The sequence below is a fragment of the Rhinolophus sinicus genome, chromosome 4, assembly GCF_057876585.1.
Source record: "Rhinolophus sinicus isolate RSI-liver-muscle chromosome 4, RSI-T2T, whole genome shotgun sequence".
Classification (NCBI taxonomy): domain Eukaryota; kingdom Metazoa; phylum Chordata; class Mammalia; order Chiroptera; family Rhinolophidae; genus Rhinolophus; species Rhinolophus sinicus.
The window spans coordinates 70,834,540-70,853,245 of record NC_142504.1 but is presented as its reverse complement, the minus strand read 5'-3'; the positions used below and the strand labels follow the sequence as shown (position 1 = coordinate 70,853,245).

At 42.1% G+C, this 18,706-nt stretch overlaps 1 protein-coding gene across 4 annotated transcripts in view; it reads right to left on the bottom strand.

The window, feature by feature from the left end:
• EPB41L3 (erythrocyte membrane protein band 4.1 like 3) overlaps positions 1–17,347 on the bottom strand; it is a 237,916-nt gene extending 220,569 nt beyond the window's left edge. For 2 of the 4 annotated variants that reach the window (XM_074340320.2, XM_074340319.2), the window contains exon 1: positions 17,048–17,344. The gene's annotated coding sequence lies outside the window, so the exon portion shown is untranslated. Of the gene's footprint in view, positions 1–17,047 lie in introns of all 4 variants that reach the window. The other 2 variants (XM_074340302.2, XM_074340318.2) reach the window with 2 other exon arrangements.
• Positions 17,348–18,706: the final 1,359 nt, after the last annotated feature.

Sequence of the window (18,706 nt, the reverse complement as noted above, 5' to 3'; positions counted from 1 at the left end):
ATGCTTTAGAAATTATTCAGTTGTAATTTCTAATGCAGGTAAATATCAGTAAATATAACATACATAAACAAAAGTTCTTTGTGGTCTTCAATCATTTGTAAGAATGTATAGAGGTTCTGAGCCTGAAATGTTTGTGAACTGCTGTTTCTGCAGCAGACAGCTGGAGGGCAAATGCTATAAGATGAGGCTCCAGAGGATGTAGGAGACCATGAAGCAGGAGCTGACCCCAGTGGCCATGTGAAGGATTCTGGTCCTTATCTGAGAGCAAAGTCGGGCTGTTCCACACATGTGGGAGACTGTAGTTATAGTCCCTTTCCCCGTATATGATAGTTATACAGAATTATTCATTGTTCAACTTCTTTTTCCACCTTTTAATGATTCATTATAAAACGTGAACTCATAAAGCTCCATCATCACCCTATAATGAATCTCAAGGTTGTTTGAAAAAAGAGTGATTTCCCCTACCTGGTCTGTACTGTGCTTACCTTTAAAAGCCAACTTGATGGTTACTTTGGAAGTGGGAAATGTTTATAGATGAGCTTCCTTTTATCTCCCAATGCCAGCAGCCCACATTCTAGTGGAGCCAGAATTAGGGTCCGGGCCTGTGCTCTGGGGATGCTGCATGGGAAGCAAGGGAGGAAATGGAGCTCCTACCTAGGAAAGATGGCCTTTCGTAAGCTCAGTGAGGCCCTCCTGTGGTGCTCGCAAACCCTCTTTGCTCTCCTCCCTGGCTCTTTTGTACCTTTCTCCTCAGAAGTTGTTGCAAACTATCCATTCTCAAGTCCCTTCTGCACTCCCCTCCTTCTTAGGAAAAAAACCTCACTTCTTGCTTCACTGAGACTCTAAGGGAAGGAAACTATGGAGTTACTATTCATGCACTATGGTGATAATATTTATGAGTTGCAACTTCAATGACAGCGAGATAAAAATAATTATTTTAATATGCAGTTTCCAAGAATAAGTAGCAACTGAAAGCATGATTATGGTTTTAATACTAAGAAAATAACTGTATGTTAGTAAAGTCGGTGAGACAAGATAGGTTTAAGCCATGTCAAGGTACGGGAATGTGTGTGACAAGGGACTGGAATACAGCCAGGGGATAAAGCTAGTTACAGCAAAAATTTTTATCAAAGTACATTCTCCAGGGTCATCTACTAGAACAACATGACTGAGGAGACAGCCTGTACCTTAAAGAAAGCAACTGATAAGATGTTAGAAACTTCTGTCAAGACTGAGATGGTAAAACATCAAGAGAGGAGAACAAGGTCTTTCTTTAAAATGCTAAAGACATCTGAGCAAAAAAAAAAAAAAAAAGGCATGGAATTAAGCTTCTCAGTGCATCTAATTGAAACATTTTAAGAAGGTGCTTCTGTTGTTTTTGTGTCTGTTTTTGAGGGGTACGGAGCAAGGAGGAAAACTATGATTTCACAGAGACAGTCTTTTTCAAATCGACTTTGGCTTGGGTGAGTCACTTGCCCTGTGTAAGCCTTGATTCTGTTATTCCTTAATGTTACATATTATGGAGATGTGGAAAAGGCTGGAAAAAGCTAATTCCAGCCCTCCGAAGAGAATACGTCATGAATAAAGCCCCTCAGTAGATAGCAGTTCTGCAGTTCTTTTTCTCTTTTCTTCTCCTTTTTCTTCCTGTCACAATAAGCCATCCAAAATCTACTCAAGTTTTAGATAACTATGAAGTATACACATAAAAAAAGGATATTTTTCCACAGAGAGAAATGAAGAGAGCAAATGTATATATAGTTAAGATGGATGTCTGTAATTAATTAATATATTAAAATTAAAAACAGAATCTTCTATCCATTGATGGTTTGGTTGAAACTCACTTCCCTGACATGGGTATGATAACTCGATAAATGTGCCTTCTATAAACTCCTTTAACTTTAGGTCTGTCTACAATCTATCTGTGACTACATTTACCCCCTTCTTCTGATGGCTTCTCCTTACTGCCTTTTCTTCAAGGACAATCCCTTTTCTGTGCTATGTAATCCTTCCCTCCATGGGTCTATGTTGTTTATTGGTTTACTATGATTTCAAATCCACTTGCTTATGACTTAAGTGAAGTTGTTTTAATCTACTTGTTCATGACAAAGACCAAAAAAAAGTTGTTTTAGAAGTAAACTGTTTTGATATCAAAATGAAGTAAGTTGTGTCAGGATATCATCATCTAACCTATTGTCACTGACAAGCACTTACCATCTTGCTGCTCAGGGCTCCACTGGGGGCTTATCAATAAGAACACGTGGAGCAGCAACTGTGGCAAAAGGACATTTAGACTATAAATACCGAGAGTTTGTGATGACTTTTCAAGAGTTTCGGTCTGGGCAAGCAGCACTTTGCTGACCTAAACAGCTCTCCAAAGATCTTGAGACACTTGCTCCTGTCAGGCCAAGGCAACACAGTGGGCAGTGATGCTAAACCCTGCAACAGTCCCTGGAGTGACAACCCCGGAGCAGCCTAGCCTGTCCGCTGACACTGGCACCTTCACTTCCCTAGCATTGTGCTCCAGCAACAGTGGACTTTCTTTTTTGTGCTGACAGCTGGAAGTCAGCTCATACTTGATCAAGAGACCTCTCCCAAGAAGCCAAACTCATATAAAAAGGTACACCTCTGTTAAATTTGAACTTTATTCTTTTTATCTCCCCTTGCACAGAACAATAATGTGATTAATCTGTCATTTATTTGTACTATGTTACTTCTTTATTGGCTTATTAAGAGATATTATCCTACATGCTACTGGCTTGTGAAATTATAATTCTCACATTAAACCTGTGTTAAATAAATTGCTGGCAAAGACAGAATCAGTCTCTGAGTACAACTTTGCTGCCTCCCCTCAAACAAAACAGTTTGAAACCCCCTTCTACCTGGGAAGTCCTAGTTCTGTGCCCTCTGGTTCTCCTCCAGCACCTCAACTCCTCCTTCAAGTGCTTTTCCTGGTTTTTTTTACCTGGGTTTCCTCCCTGCTCCCCCTTCCCCCCACCTGTGCTTTCTTCTCTTTCCATTGCAGGCAATCTGCATTGTTAATCTCATGGGTTCTTAAGGAGGGTTATTGGCATTATGGTCACCTGGTTGCCTTACATAGAATTACTACAGCACATTTCTTCCCTCACTTCTCCCACCTCCAACTCCCACAGAATCAACCCAAGTCCCTCTGTCTCAGCCCACTATTCATGTGCTTGCTGCACGCCCCCGTCACTTCACTCTCTATCACTCAACATTTGTTTGACCCTAAGCCCTACTTTTTCCTCAAGTCCATAAGCACAGCTTTCCCAGTGAAGCCTTCCCAGTCAGAATTAACTGTTCCCTCTCTTGTGTTTCCCCATATCTGAGGGGAATCACTTTAAAAATACACATAAAATGCTTTTATAATGCAATAATTTCATACATATAAATATACACATGTAAGCTATGAAGCATAATAAATTAAGCACCTGCAAACCCATCACCTAACAATAATGAGAATATTTATTGCCAATATCATTGCATCTGCCATTCAGTCCTACACCTAGGTTTTCCTAAAGAATACTATTAAGTTTTGCATGGTTTTTAGCCTATAAAAATGGTATTATATCATTCAATCCTCTGCAACTTTTTAAAAAATCAATAGTATTAAGATTCATCCATGTGGTTGGTTTACAAACATAGTTCATTCATTTTTTGTGGCTGTACAATATCTTACTTTGTGAATATACCATAATTTATTTATCCATTCTCTTGTCCATAGACATTTGTATTACATCCAATTTCTTGCCATTTTGGATAATTTTAAAAAATTTCTTAGTACATATGTGAGACAGTTTCTCAATGGTATGTAATTATATTCAGAATTACATGTTGTACAATGTGCATATCTTTAGAAGAAAATGCATAATTGTTTTTCAATGTTGTTCTTATCAATTCACCTGCTTCTCTCCAGTGATGTGCAAGATTTGGTATTTTCATAAAATTCTCTTTTTATCACACTTTATATCATTTTTATTGGTGTTTATACACTTGTCTTCTTATAAGATGATAAGCATCATATTTTATTCATACCTTATGCCTATGGCCTACATCAGTACCTCATTTATTAAAAAAATGACAAATGAGGGCCGGCCCAGTGACTCAGGCGGTTAGAGCTCCGTGCTCCTAACTCCAAAGGCTGCTGGCTCGATTCCCATATGGGCCAGTGGGCTCTCAACCATGAGGTTGCCAGTTCAATTCCTCGAGTCCCGCAAGGGATGGTGGGCTCTGCCTCCTGCAACTAAGATTGAACACAGCACCTTGAGCTGAGCTGCTGCTGAGCTCCCGGATAGCTCAGTTGGTTGGAGCGAGTCCTCTCAACCACAAGGTTGCCGGTTTGATTCTTCGACTCCCGCAAGGGATGGTGGGCTGTGTCCCCTACAACTAGCAACGGCAACTGGACCTGGAACTGAGCTGCGCCCTCCACAACTAAGACTGAAAGGACAACAACTTGAAGATGAACGGCACTCTCCACAACTAAGATTGAAAGGACAACAACTTGACTTGGAAAAAAAGTCCGGGATGTACACACTGTTCCCCAATAACGTCCTGTTCCCCTTCCCCAATAAAATCTTTTTAAAAAATGATAAATGAAAATGAAGTAAATACAACCACCTGCATTTGATAGTCTACTTTTTAATGCAAATAGCATGGAAGGATTATGAGGTTATTAATCCTTTGCACAAAAAAGATGATTAATTCAATCAGATTGCTTTCCTACTGTTGCTAAGTTAGATCAGCAAAACTAAGAAAACAGTGGTTTTATTTGAGAAAAAGAGAAGATAGTAAATTTAGAGCAAGGAGTGTATTTCGGGAAGTAAGAAAGACTAATTCTAAGCATAAAAGTATGACTCAGCATAGCATGTGGACACTAGAGCCCAGAGAAACAGGCATGAGAAGATAGCTGAGGGATTCAGGAAGGGAATGCAAAGCACCATATACTCATCCAAAGATTTGCACCTTAGGCTATCCATGTGGCTTCCTGTTCCAAAGTCTCACAACTATAATTACTAATAGTTCCAAATTTAATTTATAATGTAGATTGAATATAGTTGTCTGGGCTAGCCTGGAAACTTAACCATAATTTTTAACAACTTCTCTCATGGCAAAGAAATCAAAATTCCAAACAACTACTGACAAATGCACTTTTGGAAAATGACTCATCTGTAACATGGGGAATGCCTATATTCAGAAAGTAGGTCTCTGCCTTTTATCACTCTAATCTTTTCATTCTTAGGGCTAAAAGAGCCAGAGGCTGAAGAAAAGAAATACTTCTATGCTCTTAAAAACGAAATGCACAACATCCATTAAACTACTCTTTGATCATTGCTTGTCTTCTGCTTTGAAAAATAACTCAGAAAAGGAATGCCAAAACCTCCCAAAGTATGAGATATGTAGGCATTCCTTGCAGGGTAGATGTAAAAAGTTTAAAAGAAGAACATGGGCTCAGAAAAGAGGAAGACTATGTCAGCAACATTGCTCAACCTGGGTCTAAAGGGCACAGGACACTCCTGAAACTGAGTTTCTCCCTGATGAGGTCATTGACCTTGTCTTGTCCATATCTTTGATGCTGGCTTTCACTTCATGTGCAGACTGTTACTTTAGTAGATCAATGCTGAAAAGCAAATTCCTGAATTCACTGTGTCTCTTTGTGAACAGAGTCAACAAAAAGTGGCAAGAACCACACCAGAAAACTCCAGCAGGCAACCTCATATGGACACATGCAGCTTGTCTCTGCAACAATAAAACCATCCAGCCATCAAGAAAATAATGCATTTGGAACAGAACTACGTTTCCAGCCCTGGCACGTGTTCAGGGCACTCTGACGTTTGGTGTTAAAGGGATAATCAATGCTTGCTGAAATTACGGGGAGAGTTTTGACACAGAGAGAGAGATATTTAAAACATTACTGATTAACTCAGCCACTTAAACTTTTTAGAAAATACACGAACAGACGCACTCTAATTTCTATCCTAGTTCCCCATGCCAAATCAAAACACTGTAATTATTTGTATTTACTGACCACCTACTATGTGTAACATGTAAAAGAACAGCCCTACAAATATCTGGCTCTTGGCTAGTAAGAGAGTTTTTTTTGTTTGTTCGTTTTTGGTGATGTCCAGGACTAATGGGCAGAAAAAGAGGAAGAACACATTTATTTGACTCTAAGTAATTTTCTATGAACACAATGCAATTTGCTCTACTGAGTCCATGACACACGGAGGTCACTTTCATCCATCGCTAGCATAGTGAAGTGTAATGTGAAGAAATAATTATTTTCCTTTTTTTCCTATTCTCAACTTTTTCCATCAATCTTGCTTAAATTATTCTTTTGGTTAGAGCAATAATTTTTTGGGTCCAACACTTTTTCCAAAATCAACTCATTATAGGCAGTAAGCACTACCTAAACTACACTCCCATAGAAAGCCCATGGTGGTTCAACCCAGCTATTCTTTGAAGCATAATGTAAGCAGCTCACAGTTAAAGCCACTTGCTACATTCCAGCCCTGCCTAGTGAACTTTTCTCTTCCACTAGACGAATAGCTAGACAGAGGTAACCAACACTGTCTGCCCTTATGCCAAATGGAGGCCAGCAGAAAGTGCTATACTTCAGTCTGCATTTACCATTTCAACGGATTTTGATGGATTCCACACAGATAAATCATCTTACTATGCACTGTAAAGATTACACAGAATATCTTTGAAATCATCTGAATCTATGAGGAAAGGTGAAAGAAAAGGAAAATAAAATGAAATTCCATGTAACATGGTTAAACAGTGAAAGTGTTAAACCAATTTAGAAAAACAATAGATCAACTGTCATCAGGTTAATGTGATCAATTTTCCAGAGAACAAAAACTATATTACCAGTGCTTACAATAATGATGATGCTATTATTATTATTGTCACTAAAGAATTCTTTAGTTTTTTTATATAACAGACCCTGTACAAAGTGGTATTTTCATTTTCTCGTGCCAAAATTATGTTTCAATAGCACTGACCTGTACAAACTATCATGAAATTTATGCTATGTTATCAGGTTTAAAAAACAAAATATTTTAATCTATGATGATGTTTTAGGATTGTAGATTTGAAAGCTGAAGCAGCTGTAACTCTATCATAAAGATGAATAAACTGTCACCCAGGGAAATTAAGTGGCGATGAACCCACAATCTGGAAAATTACATCTCTGCTTCTTTTTCCTGAAACACTTAGTTAGCGTCTAACGGTATCATAGGGAGAGCAAAACTACACTGAAGACAAAATACTACGTGAAGTAACCTGAAAAATAAGGATATATATTCCTATATTAAAAGTATGAGACATAAAACAAAACACTTAATGAAAAGGTTTAACAATTGGGTCATGTGTACACTTAAGCAGCATTACTCATTGTTGCATTATCTAATTCATTTTAATATTTAATATATTTTTCAAAGGAAGCAAATAGCTAAGGATAGCACAAATTGCTCATCCCTTAGAAATAAAATGCAGATGATGTTGTAACATGATAATATTCCCAAGGATTCATAAATTTTGTTAAGAGAAAAGTATCTAAGCCATCCAACCTCTTAAAAATAAGATCTATACATTTTTAGCTTTTGTCACTCCAATATCTAACCATAAAGAGAAAATGTAAGGAGTTTCCTGGGAAAGAACCCAGACCGAGGGAGAAGAGAATCAAGGTACAGACATTTGTCCAAGATCAGTATGGAATGCTGTGCAAGGTGCATAAGCTTCTTGGCTGTCCATCTAACTTTCCACAGCCAGAATAATATTTCTATATCTAACCTCCTTGTATTACTCTTCTGCATAGAATACGTCCATGGTTCCCCTTTGCCTATTTGATAAATTCCAAAATTTGGTAAGCTTGAAAGTTGGTACACTTGTTCAAGCATTTACTATGTAATAGGCATGTTATATGGAAACATGGAAGCTACGAGCAGACTTGAAGTATGACACAGAGTACGTCTTGCTCTGCCCTCCCCCCCCTGGCACCCAGACCCTTGTGTCTGAGTCCTGAGTGAAAGGGTCACTTCACTGCAATCACAGAATCTACCCCGTGGCACTGTTGTGTGGTGGTGCCACCAAGGAGAGGAGATGAATGCTGGATCTCATGGGGTCACAGGGATAACACAGCAGGCTAAGCAGTGATCCAATCCAGACCTTGGGAAAGCTGAGGCTCATCACCTGCTCGCAGTTTGGATGACTCTCTGTTGGGTTCAGGCCACAACCTGGATCCATTGGTGCCTTTGAGATCTTTGATGTTAAAAATGTCACTATGATGGCTAGAATAACAGCAAGTAAAAACGGTGGGGTGCAAGCGGCACAGAAAGGGTTTGGGTTTGCAAGCAGGAAGAGATCCCCAGGGATTCTCAAGACCAGTTAGGAGAAATCTGAGTATAGTTAGAATCACCACTGCTGCAGGTGGTGAGAGAATCAGAGAAATACAGTTGTATTTTAGTGATTAAGTTGTTTGAGAAACATGGGTTACTCTTGTATCCACTATAAATTAAAGTGTTCTTTTAAAAAACGACATCAGATCTGTCCATTTGAAAAAAATGAAGTGCAGGAGTTTTACCTAATTCTTTTAGTAATTAAGTGATCAGTGTAGATCCCTGCGAGATCAAGGAATTTAAATGAATTTGTCACAGATTATTTTAGTGCAGACAGCAATAAATGTCTATGATACTCATTATTTTTCCAAAATGAATGAAGCAGATATGGAGAGGGCAGACCAAGAAAAATAATAATTTCTATTCCATTTTGAAAAGCAATAGCATTTTGCAGTAGGATTATCAGGTTTACCTTCTTAATTGCATTTTTCTTTGCACACTGTTAAAAAAACTTGAAAAGTGGCAAAGAGAAAATTACGTTTAAATATACTCAGGATGAAAGTTTATTTTTTTTTAGTAATTAAAAAGTAAATAAACATAGTCAGGACCAAAAGCTTGAAACATAAAGATTGAAAGTAAAAGCTGGGGGGTGGGGATAAGGGGAAGGTGAGAGGTTTTGGGAACGTACAGAGGGATAGTGGATGGGGGGGGTTCACACAGTGTGAGGGATATAAATGATAAATGTCTAAGTTTTGCTTTGTCTTGTGCACCTGAAACTAATTAAAAAAAAAAAAAAAAAAAAAAAAAAAAAAAAAAAAAAAAAGAAAGTAAAAGCTGATTTGCTAAATACGAATTTCCATATTGAATTCAATGTTAATAAAATATGTCATACGACACAAGAAATGGCTATACTTGTGTAAGCACTTACTATGTGCTAGATATTTTATAAGAATTATTTCTAATTTTCACAACAATTCTGCTAGGTAGGTTTTACTAAACTAGTTTTGGAGAAGAAGAAACTAAAACTCGAAAAACTTAGGTGATTTGTCCCCAGATTGGTTCAGCTGGAGCCTACTGGTACTGGGGTGTACATGGGTGAGTGTGCAGTTTGTCTTCTATTTGCTAAATCCTTATCTCAAGATCTGTTTCTAAGGGAATCCAGAATAATACTGATTATGTGTAAGGGTGATGTGTGTGTATGGATGGGGTACAGAAGCTTAGCTCCTAGGAGTGTAGAAGGTAGGTGAAGGTAGAGAGAATGTTCCCCCAAAATATCATCACTTAGACCATTCTTCAGGATCCATGTTGAAAGTCACTGTTAAGATTGTGATGAAAGGGTGTCTGAAGAATTGGCATGGATCCACAACATTGAGAGGCAGAGGGAAAACAGGCAAAATGTGACACCTTTTATGTGTCCCCACACCAGCATCCACCTTTATATTGTGTTTCCCCAAAAATAAAATCTAGCTGGATCATCAGCTCTAATGCGTCTTTTGGAGCAAAAATTAATATAAGACCCAGTCTTATAGTAAAATAAGACTGGGTCTTTAATATAATAAAATAAGATTATACTATAAGACCGGGTCTTATAATATAATATAATATAATATAATATAATATAATATAATATAATACTGGGTCTTATATTAATTTTTGCTCCAAAAGACGCATTAGAGCTGATGGTCCAGCTAGGTCTTATTTTCAGGAAAACTCAGTAAGAATGTTTCCCCCTCTGCCCCCAAAGATACTACCCTTAGTCTCCCTAACCATTTGGACGTGTGTACTGAACATAATAGCAAGGCTATCTTGCTCATTTTTTATCGTATCACCATGTTTATTCTGCTCTTTAGGGTATTCTTGCAGGTTATATAGTTTAAACATTCTCATTTTGTATAGATGTTTTCTTATACACAATGCAAACTGAAAAGGGCATGCAACAGTCAAAGAAACAACTATTTTAGGTGGAATGCAAATCTATCTTAATCTATTTTAAATCAGACCTCTAGTTTACCTAAATAAATAATCTTTGCCCCACATGGACTCCTGATTTGATAATTTAGCTCTGCAGAGTTTTGTGGCTTTTGGGGGAAAAAATATTAATTCTCTATTTAAAGGTGAATCTGAGTCTCTGGTGAAACATTAGATTGTATTTTAATTAATTCTGGTGAATCTTTGATTCTGTACTTTTATACTGAAGGAATTACAGAGAAAGAGAGAATTTTATGGCATAATGCTGATTTTTTAAAACTATCAACTATTAATTAAAATGTTTGTGTTTCACGTTATGATGTCATTTATGTCATGACATCATATGTGGTATAGAAAATACTATTATTTCCATTTGTTCATGAAGGGGCTGTAGCTGAGAGTGGCTAAGTAAGGTGTCAGGTGAACTGGATTTGGAACAGTGTCCTGACAGGAATCACACGTGTGGCCAAATGTTTCCATATAGTGGCTGATCGACATCTTTTCCAGTTTGAAACATATTTATGTAAACTTTGTGAACAACATGTGTCAAAATCTGTAACATAAATATGACAGCTCTTGACCACTTAGATTCATCCAATTCCTCACATTCCAGAAGCTGTTTGAATACATAATTCTAACATTATAATAAAGTATGTAATTCCTAACTATTCAGAACCTCAGTACTTGATCATGCTGTTTTTTCCTTTTTCTACTTGTTCATTCCTTGTGTGCAATGGGCTGATTATGACTATTTGATGAAGATGGAATTATGCTCTTAAGTTTGAGGCTTGTATATTTAAGACTGTTTGGGAGTCTTAAATATTTCTGTTCCTGGAGTATGGAAGCTGGCAAGCTTTTTATAATAATTTGTTTCTCCACCTGTCCTCAAACAAATCACATACACATAAGGAATGCCTTAGTCTTTTCATTCTTCTAAATCAAAAACATTTGAACAAGTACCCATGCTAATTAACACATGCATGATTATATTTTGCAAACCTAGGGGCCATGATAGGAATCAGATGACAAGCTTCCTAAAGGAGAATATATAATTCTCTTTTCAACAAACATGTAAGCCCCAAACCACGAATTCTCTCCCATGTTTCTGAATGCATTTAGCCCTTAATGGGCATCTTGCCCAGCGTATCTCATTTTTCTTTCAGCCCAATCACTATCGCTTGGCTCTCTACATGCTAGCCTGCTTTTGAAAGCTCTTTCCAGCTCCCATAACTATAAGCTCATCTCTACAATGAAGAATGATAATAATTATACAGATTCTGCCACCTACCAAAGCTTAAATTATTCATGTAATTAGACCAAAATGAGGTACAGGGTGGTTTGTGAAGTTTCCAGATAATTGTCTCTTTTCCACTTTGCCTATACCGATGCAATCAAGGCCTGGCTATTTTCCCATATTGACATGACTTGGGTTTGCAACATCCTTCTCCTGTCATCGCCCTTCTCAGGCATCCCTATGCAATCAGTCACAATGAAAAGTTATGGAGCTCCCACTCTGGGCACCACTTAGTGGTGACTACAAAGATGAAAAAGTTCTCAGTCAACAGGAACACAGTAAAGAATAAAGACATGGTATATGCCATGTGAGAAGAAAAAGCAAAGAGCTGCAGCAGGAAAGATGAAGGAGACAGAACTTCTGAGAATGATCAAGAAAAACTTCAAGAGAGGTGGTGTTTGAGTTGGGCCTTAAAAAATGGGTAGGAGTTCAAGATGAAGATAGGATGAGGAGGGGCATTTCAGGTGAGGGAAATGGATGAGCAAAGGACATGGAACTAAAACCTGAAGGTATGCCTTAGAAAAGGGGACGGGGCAGTGTGCTTCCTGTTGGGGTCAGTAAGAGACAACACTGAACATGGAGATCCAGGAGAGCAAACAGAGGGTTTTGAATACAAATCTAAAGGATTTAGACCTCCTTTAGGAAATAGGAGAGACATGAGGTTTGGAGCCAGAGAGTGATATAATCAAAGCTGTACTGTAAAAGGATTGAACTGGAAGCAGCAGTGAGGGGAGGCAAGATGAGAGTGGGCTAGGATGATTACCACAGGGTCGGAGCAGGAGGTGACAAGAGCCTGGGGTAGGACTGGTGGCAATGTGATAGACAGGAGGTGACAGTGGGAGTCACCCAACATGATCACTGACATTTCTATGGTATGTGTCTGGAGGGAGGGCAATGTGAGAAGAAAACAGTGTAAAAAATGTCTTCTGATGTGACTGACTCTTTACCAGGAAGCATTCTTATCCCCAAGACCAGTCTCCTGCCTGGTGACTCAGGACATGTACTGGGGTAAAGGAGTAAAGTAGGAAATTGATTAATGACATTTTTAGACATATTTGGTCTGAGGTGACGGTGGAACAGCTGGGTAAAAATATTTACTAGGCAGTTGGGAAATTTGAGACTAGATTTCTAATGGAGGCTGAAGATAAAGATGGCCTAATAATTCATCCAGCCAACCTATAGGAGTGTAAAAGCTTGTTGCCAGAGCAGCTGGGTATTTTATATGTGATTGACTCTTCACCAGGAAGCATTCTTATCCCCATTTTCCTGATGGGGACGCTGTGGCTCAGTGACATTACATAACGTGCTGGAATCAGCAGTGAGGTAGCTGGGTTCTGATCTATGTTCTGTTTTTCCACCACACTAAGAAATGATAGCTCTCTCCCTCCTTTTATTCCAGAGTTCCCGATGTAAGTACTACCATGAATTCGTTTGCCCATTAATATCTTTTGTTCAGTTCTTATATCTGTTCATTCTACTTGACTGAAATCTCTTCTAAATGACCCCAATTATATTCAGTGCCATTCCCTATCTCATCACTGCTTTTAACCTAGTTAGCTGCTCACTCTTTCATTATAGAGGATTCCAAGATAGTGTACTTTTAGCTCCCATGCCTTAAATTCTGTCGTCAGTCCCACGGTGATATGATCCCTTGCATTAGCTTTGGGCTATGTGACCTGCAGCACTTCAGAACACACACTGAACATCAGACCTGCTTCTTTTCTTTTCTCTCTCTCTCTCTCTCTCTCTCTCTCTCTCTCTCTCTCTCTCTCTCTCTCTCTCTCCAAATACTCCCAAATATAAGCCACACATGTGCTCAACCAGCATGAACACAAAATTAATTATTAATATTATCTTCTCCAAAATTTAGTGGCTACTTTGATTTCTATATTGCAGTTTCATTGAATCTCTAGCAGAATGACAAATCACAAACTTTCTAACAGGCATTTATATTTCTCCATCTTTACTGTGAAAAGCATGGTTCAATAGCTTTTGAAATTTTTAGTCTCTTTAGCAGCTCTCCATTGAAAGGCGTATTTTCTAACTAATTGTGTGTCTTGCTATTCTTGGTTAACTAGTTCTGAACTGGAACTATGCTAGGTTTCACACTTTCCTCCCCAGAACCTCTGATAACTCTGAAGTCACAAATAAATTCTCACAGTGTGGCAGGTGAAAATTATTCTTCCAGATGAGGAAGTGGCTGCCCAGAGTGGACTGTGACTCATCAGACTCCCTGGATCTTTTTAATAAACTATTCACAGCCAACCACCCTGACTTAAGATTTTGCTTAATCATCCCCTCCTTGAAATCCAAACCAGGACCCATCCTTAGTAGTTTCCCTTGCTGCTGCCACTCAAAGTGTGGGATCTTTTCACCCAGATCCCTTAACTTTCTCTTGTTTTTATACATTAGCACGAAAATCATGTTTCCCTTTTGGCCTGCCAACTACAATGTGTGGGCAGAGGCCATGTCATGTTCACCCTTGTGTTCCTAACATAGGAATAATGAATTTATCTAAAATGGATAGAATACTTGTGAAAGTAATGAGGTCTCTATTTCTAGAGGTATTCAATCAGAGATTGTTATACAAGGACTACAATCATGCAACTGTCATTCTGTTATTTCTATATTTCCTAATATCTTGAATGTATTCTCATTTAGAGTGATTTCCCGAATCCCAAATAGTTAAAAAATACATGTAACTAAACAATGCACATTAACCTTCAAAATGACTATTATAATTGATTTAATATTCTGATTTTAATAATGATTGGTCCTAGAAATTATGAAATGTCTTTTCAGGCTGATGTTTTAAATTGTCTATAAATGTTTCTTCAACACCTACTATATACCAGGCCCTAGGGAGAAAAGGATGAGAAAGACAGAACTGTGCCCTCAATAACTTACATTCTAATAAGGAGGATATCTCCATTGTTGGGACTGAGAGCTCATAATGTAGTTATAAAATTTTGGTTTTATACCTCTGCTTCTCAGAATGGAGAATGTTTTCCTGAGGTCACTACCCAGTCTAAGAAACCTATTATAAAGTCCTCTTTGGAAACTGTTACAAGAGAGGATCTTTAACCCTTTTGTGATACTTAATCTGAATGGGAATTGATCCAGCTGGGAAATGTCTATTGCAGATAAGGGAAGGGAAAGAAGGCCTAAAAGTTCACTTTAAAACCAATCTGAACTTGATTCCTTCCCTGCTGTAAATTAAATATAGAGCTATGTGCACCTTCACCCCACATATGCAGCACAGTTCCCACTTGGGAAGGGCAAACCTTACAGGGCCCTTCAGGAACTGTCATTAGGAGAAGTGCAATATAGGGTCCCCCACCCAGGTCCTACCCTACCAGATTAGAGTCTGTTTCTAACCAAATGGAATTTAGATTTAAATCAGAATTAGATTGGGGACTTACAGTCGTACTTTCATTCATTTCGTGGATTCCAGCCCTCTCCTGGCTGAGTCTTAACCCAATGCACCTCGGTAGGAATTACACAGGAATTGTCAATAAGCCTGGGGTGGGGCCTGGAAGGGGCTCTAACTCCTGGTCCCCTTGGGAGAGCAGCGCCAACGGCCAGGAGCTGGACCTGTGGACTGGGTCAGCCTAGCCTTGCCTTGGGGATCTTTGGCTCTCACCGCCTCCCCACCGCCACTGCGCTACGCGCCAGATCCCGGCCTTCTCCCTTTCCTCGTCCTTTGGACACCGCTCCTAGCTCCGCAGAGGATTTAGCCGCTTGCACCCCAGCCTTTCCCGGATCATAGGCTTCTCCTCTGCGTAATGAAAACCCGAAGCCGCGGTCGCCAGGCGGAGGGGAAGGCCGAACGCACCGCGTGGCTGCTGCTTTTGAATCAGCAGCGACCACTAGGGCTGTCAGCATGCGATGACGACCCCGACCTCAACTAGCAGCTTAACTAGGCTGCGGGTGAGCCGGCCGCACGCGCGACGCGCCCTCCCACGCTGGCCCAGCGCCCTCCAGCTTTCACAGCTCCCTGTTGCCCTCCGCAGAAGGGCCCCAACTACCCCACCTCCCGCGTAGTGCGCCCCTCGCGGAGCAGTGAGCCGGCGGGCACCTAGCTCCACCGGCGGAGCAAGACGCGCCAAAGGGAGTTCTGTGCTCAGAGGTCCTAACTTCGGCTTTCCGAGTGACACGACACCCTCACTGGAGCGCGGACCCGCTTCGCCAGCCTCCACCGGAGGTCCTTACAGACGAGCCGCGGAACGATGACATGCCCGGCGAGGGGCGCTCACTAGGATTTTGTAAAACCGCCTCATTCGCCTCGATTCCCGACCCGCACCCGCCGGCCAGATGATTTTCACCCTGGGATACGCCTAAGTGGAGGCTGTAACTGGAGCGGGAGGAGAGGAGCCCGGGCGCTGAGTTGCTGGGATGCAGCTGCGCGCCCCTGGCGGTGAGGGTCGGGGTGGGGTGGGAATCTTGCGGATTGGCCCGGCAGGGGGAGAGGGCTGCTGCGCCTCTGCCTCGCGTAGGATCACACACGATCACACACACACACGCACACACTGCCGCCAGCACCCCCACTCCGCGAGCCGGACGCGGAGGTCAGAGCCACTGTTCACTTTAAGACTGGCGTTGAAACGCCCAGATAGAAGCAGAGGCTCTCGCCTCTTCTCCAAGACTCGCACCTTTCTAGGAGGTTCCCCAATTTCCCAGAGCGAGCAAGGTCTGGCTTCTGAGATTCCACTTGCTGGGCAGTGGGTTCAAACTGCAGCGGGGCGGGGATGGATAGAGGGAGCACTAAAGAGCCAACCGCGATCACCTCAGCTCTGAGCATAGGGAACTGGCCCCCCTCACTAGCCTCCAGCGCACAGCTAGGAGGTCGGGGCGGGGAGCGGGATCCCGGGGCACTCCAGCTGTGGCGAGGGTAGGGAGCGGAGCGACAGCAATCACCACTTCGCGCGTTGGCAAAGGCACAGAATCTCGGAATAGGCTGAGCGGCGGGCGCGGAGGGGTGGAGGCGAGAGGGGCGGAGGAGGAGTTGCGGGAGCCGAGAGGGATGACGTCCTCCAGCGACTGGGGATCGCAGGGACTAAGATTCGTGCGCTCACTCGCGGGGTTCGCAGAGGCGCCGCGCCCCGCGCCCGCTGCGGCTCCGGAACGGGAGGCACCGGGGCGATCCCCGCTCGCTTAAACGAGGGTACCAGCCCTCCGGCCACCTCAAAGCACCTCTCTGCCGGTCCCTCGCTTCAGAGTGCCCGCTCAGGAGTCCTTGGTGGATTCCAGGCGAATTCGGGTAGGCTGTTCCCGGCCGGGCCAGCCTCGCCCCTTCCTCGCTTTCTCCCTAATCGACCTAGAGCCAAGGGCAGGCGCCCGCGCCCCGGCCCCTGCCCATCCGGCTAGCCGGCGTCCCGGCCTGCCCCAGGCTGCGAAGAGGGAAGGGACACTGGAAAGGAAAGGTGCTCACCTGAGTCACCGGGAGCCTTGCTCTCTGGCTCCTTCCAAAGCCTCTTCTTAGCTTCCAGGCACAACCTTCCTCGAAGAAAAAAAGTAGCGCAAGGGCAGCGGAGAGGTAGGGCTGCTCACAGGTCCCTGCGCAGCAGCTTTTCCCTTCGGATTTTCCCGGGTCCAATCTCTGGCTCGGCGGCGGGGGAGGGCTCCTGAAGACTGGAAGGGGCTGACAGACCCCAGCTCCTCCCGCAGCGGTGGCCGCGGCACTTCCAAGTTGCCACCTGCAGCGCGCGCCGGGCGCCTGTGACAGCCCGCGCCGCTCAGCCCGCGCTGGCCCGCCCTCCCGGTCCGCTCGTTGGCTGCGCCGGGCGCCCGGGCGGTCCCCGCGCTCCGCCCCGCCCTGCTCCCTTTCCCGAGCGGTCCGCTCGCAGACTCTATGTCTCCTAACAGGCCTTACTGGGCATTATGACCAGGGGGTTCCGGGAGCTGCTCAGGCTTTTGCAAACGGGAGGAATTCGGCACACAGAAACACACACACACACACACACACACACACACACACACACACTTTTGTGTAAATGGGGGATTGAAGGAAAGAGAGAGGATATGAGAAATGCCCTTTGTGTGCCTTAAGAGGAGCTGGTAGCTTGGTTTCTTTCGCGGGTACCGAGTTTCCCGGGAAATGAGACCTAGACGGACCATAACTTGTAATGCGTCTTTTGGAGAAAAAAATAATATAAGACCAGGTATATATTATATTATACCAGGCATTATATTATATTATATCTGGTCTTATATTAAAATAAGACTGGGTCTTATATTAATTTTTGCTCCAAAAGGTGCTTTAGAGCTGATGGTCCCGCTAGGTCTTATTGTCCGGAAACACGGTATTAAATTTGTTCAGTCTCTGAAAAATGTTAATGCCACAGAGGCAAACAGTGCAGAAATGTGAACTGGGAAGTGGTTTGGGGGTAGTTCTCACAAAAGTACACACGGAACGTTAAAATACGGAGACAAGTCCTGGAGTCTCCGTCTTTTCTCACTTAAGCTGCACCACTGCCGTGGAGAAACCTCAGTTCTAGCACTCTAAAAGCCACACACCCCCCACTGGTGCCCAGGAGCTACAGGCCTGAAGGCCCAGCGTTCCCTGCCGAGTGCTTGCTTGATTCTGAGGCTGCACGTCCAGGCATTGAAAACTCATGCGGGTGCACGTATGAGGCTTGTATTTTGCACAACTCTTGGCCTTTTAAGCAAACAATAAGGAACATTATCTTTTTTTTCTCCTCCAACTCCCACTGCAAAGACTGGGACAGGAGTTCACCGCCCAGTTCCCAGGGCACTCAAGTGAACTCTTCACTTTGCCTCTTAACACTTCCTGAAGCTAAGCTTTCTGAAAAACTATAAAAATATGAAAAATACCAGTCTGGGAAGCCATCTAATCAACCAGAAACGTCTCACTCCTGGGTTTATCTATGTGAAAGAGATACATTGCTAAGTATACCCATTAGTTTAACAATGTTTCAAAATGAAGTTCACAAATAGCACATTTTATAGTCCATTAGGAAAATGTCTATGTTTTTCAAGTGCAGGTGAGGCACTGTTAAGCGTGACAAAGTGTGCACACGCAAACTCATGTCTAGCTGTGCTTTGTAGAATCCTCAGCAGGGTAAGGCAA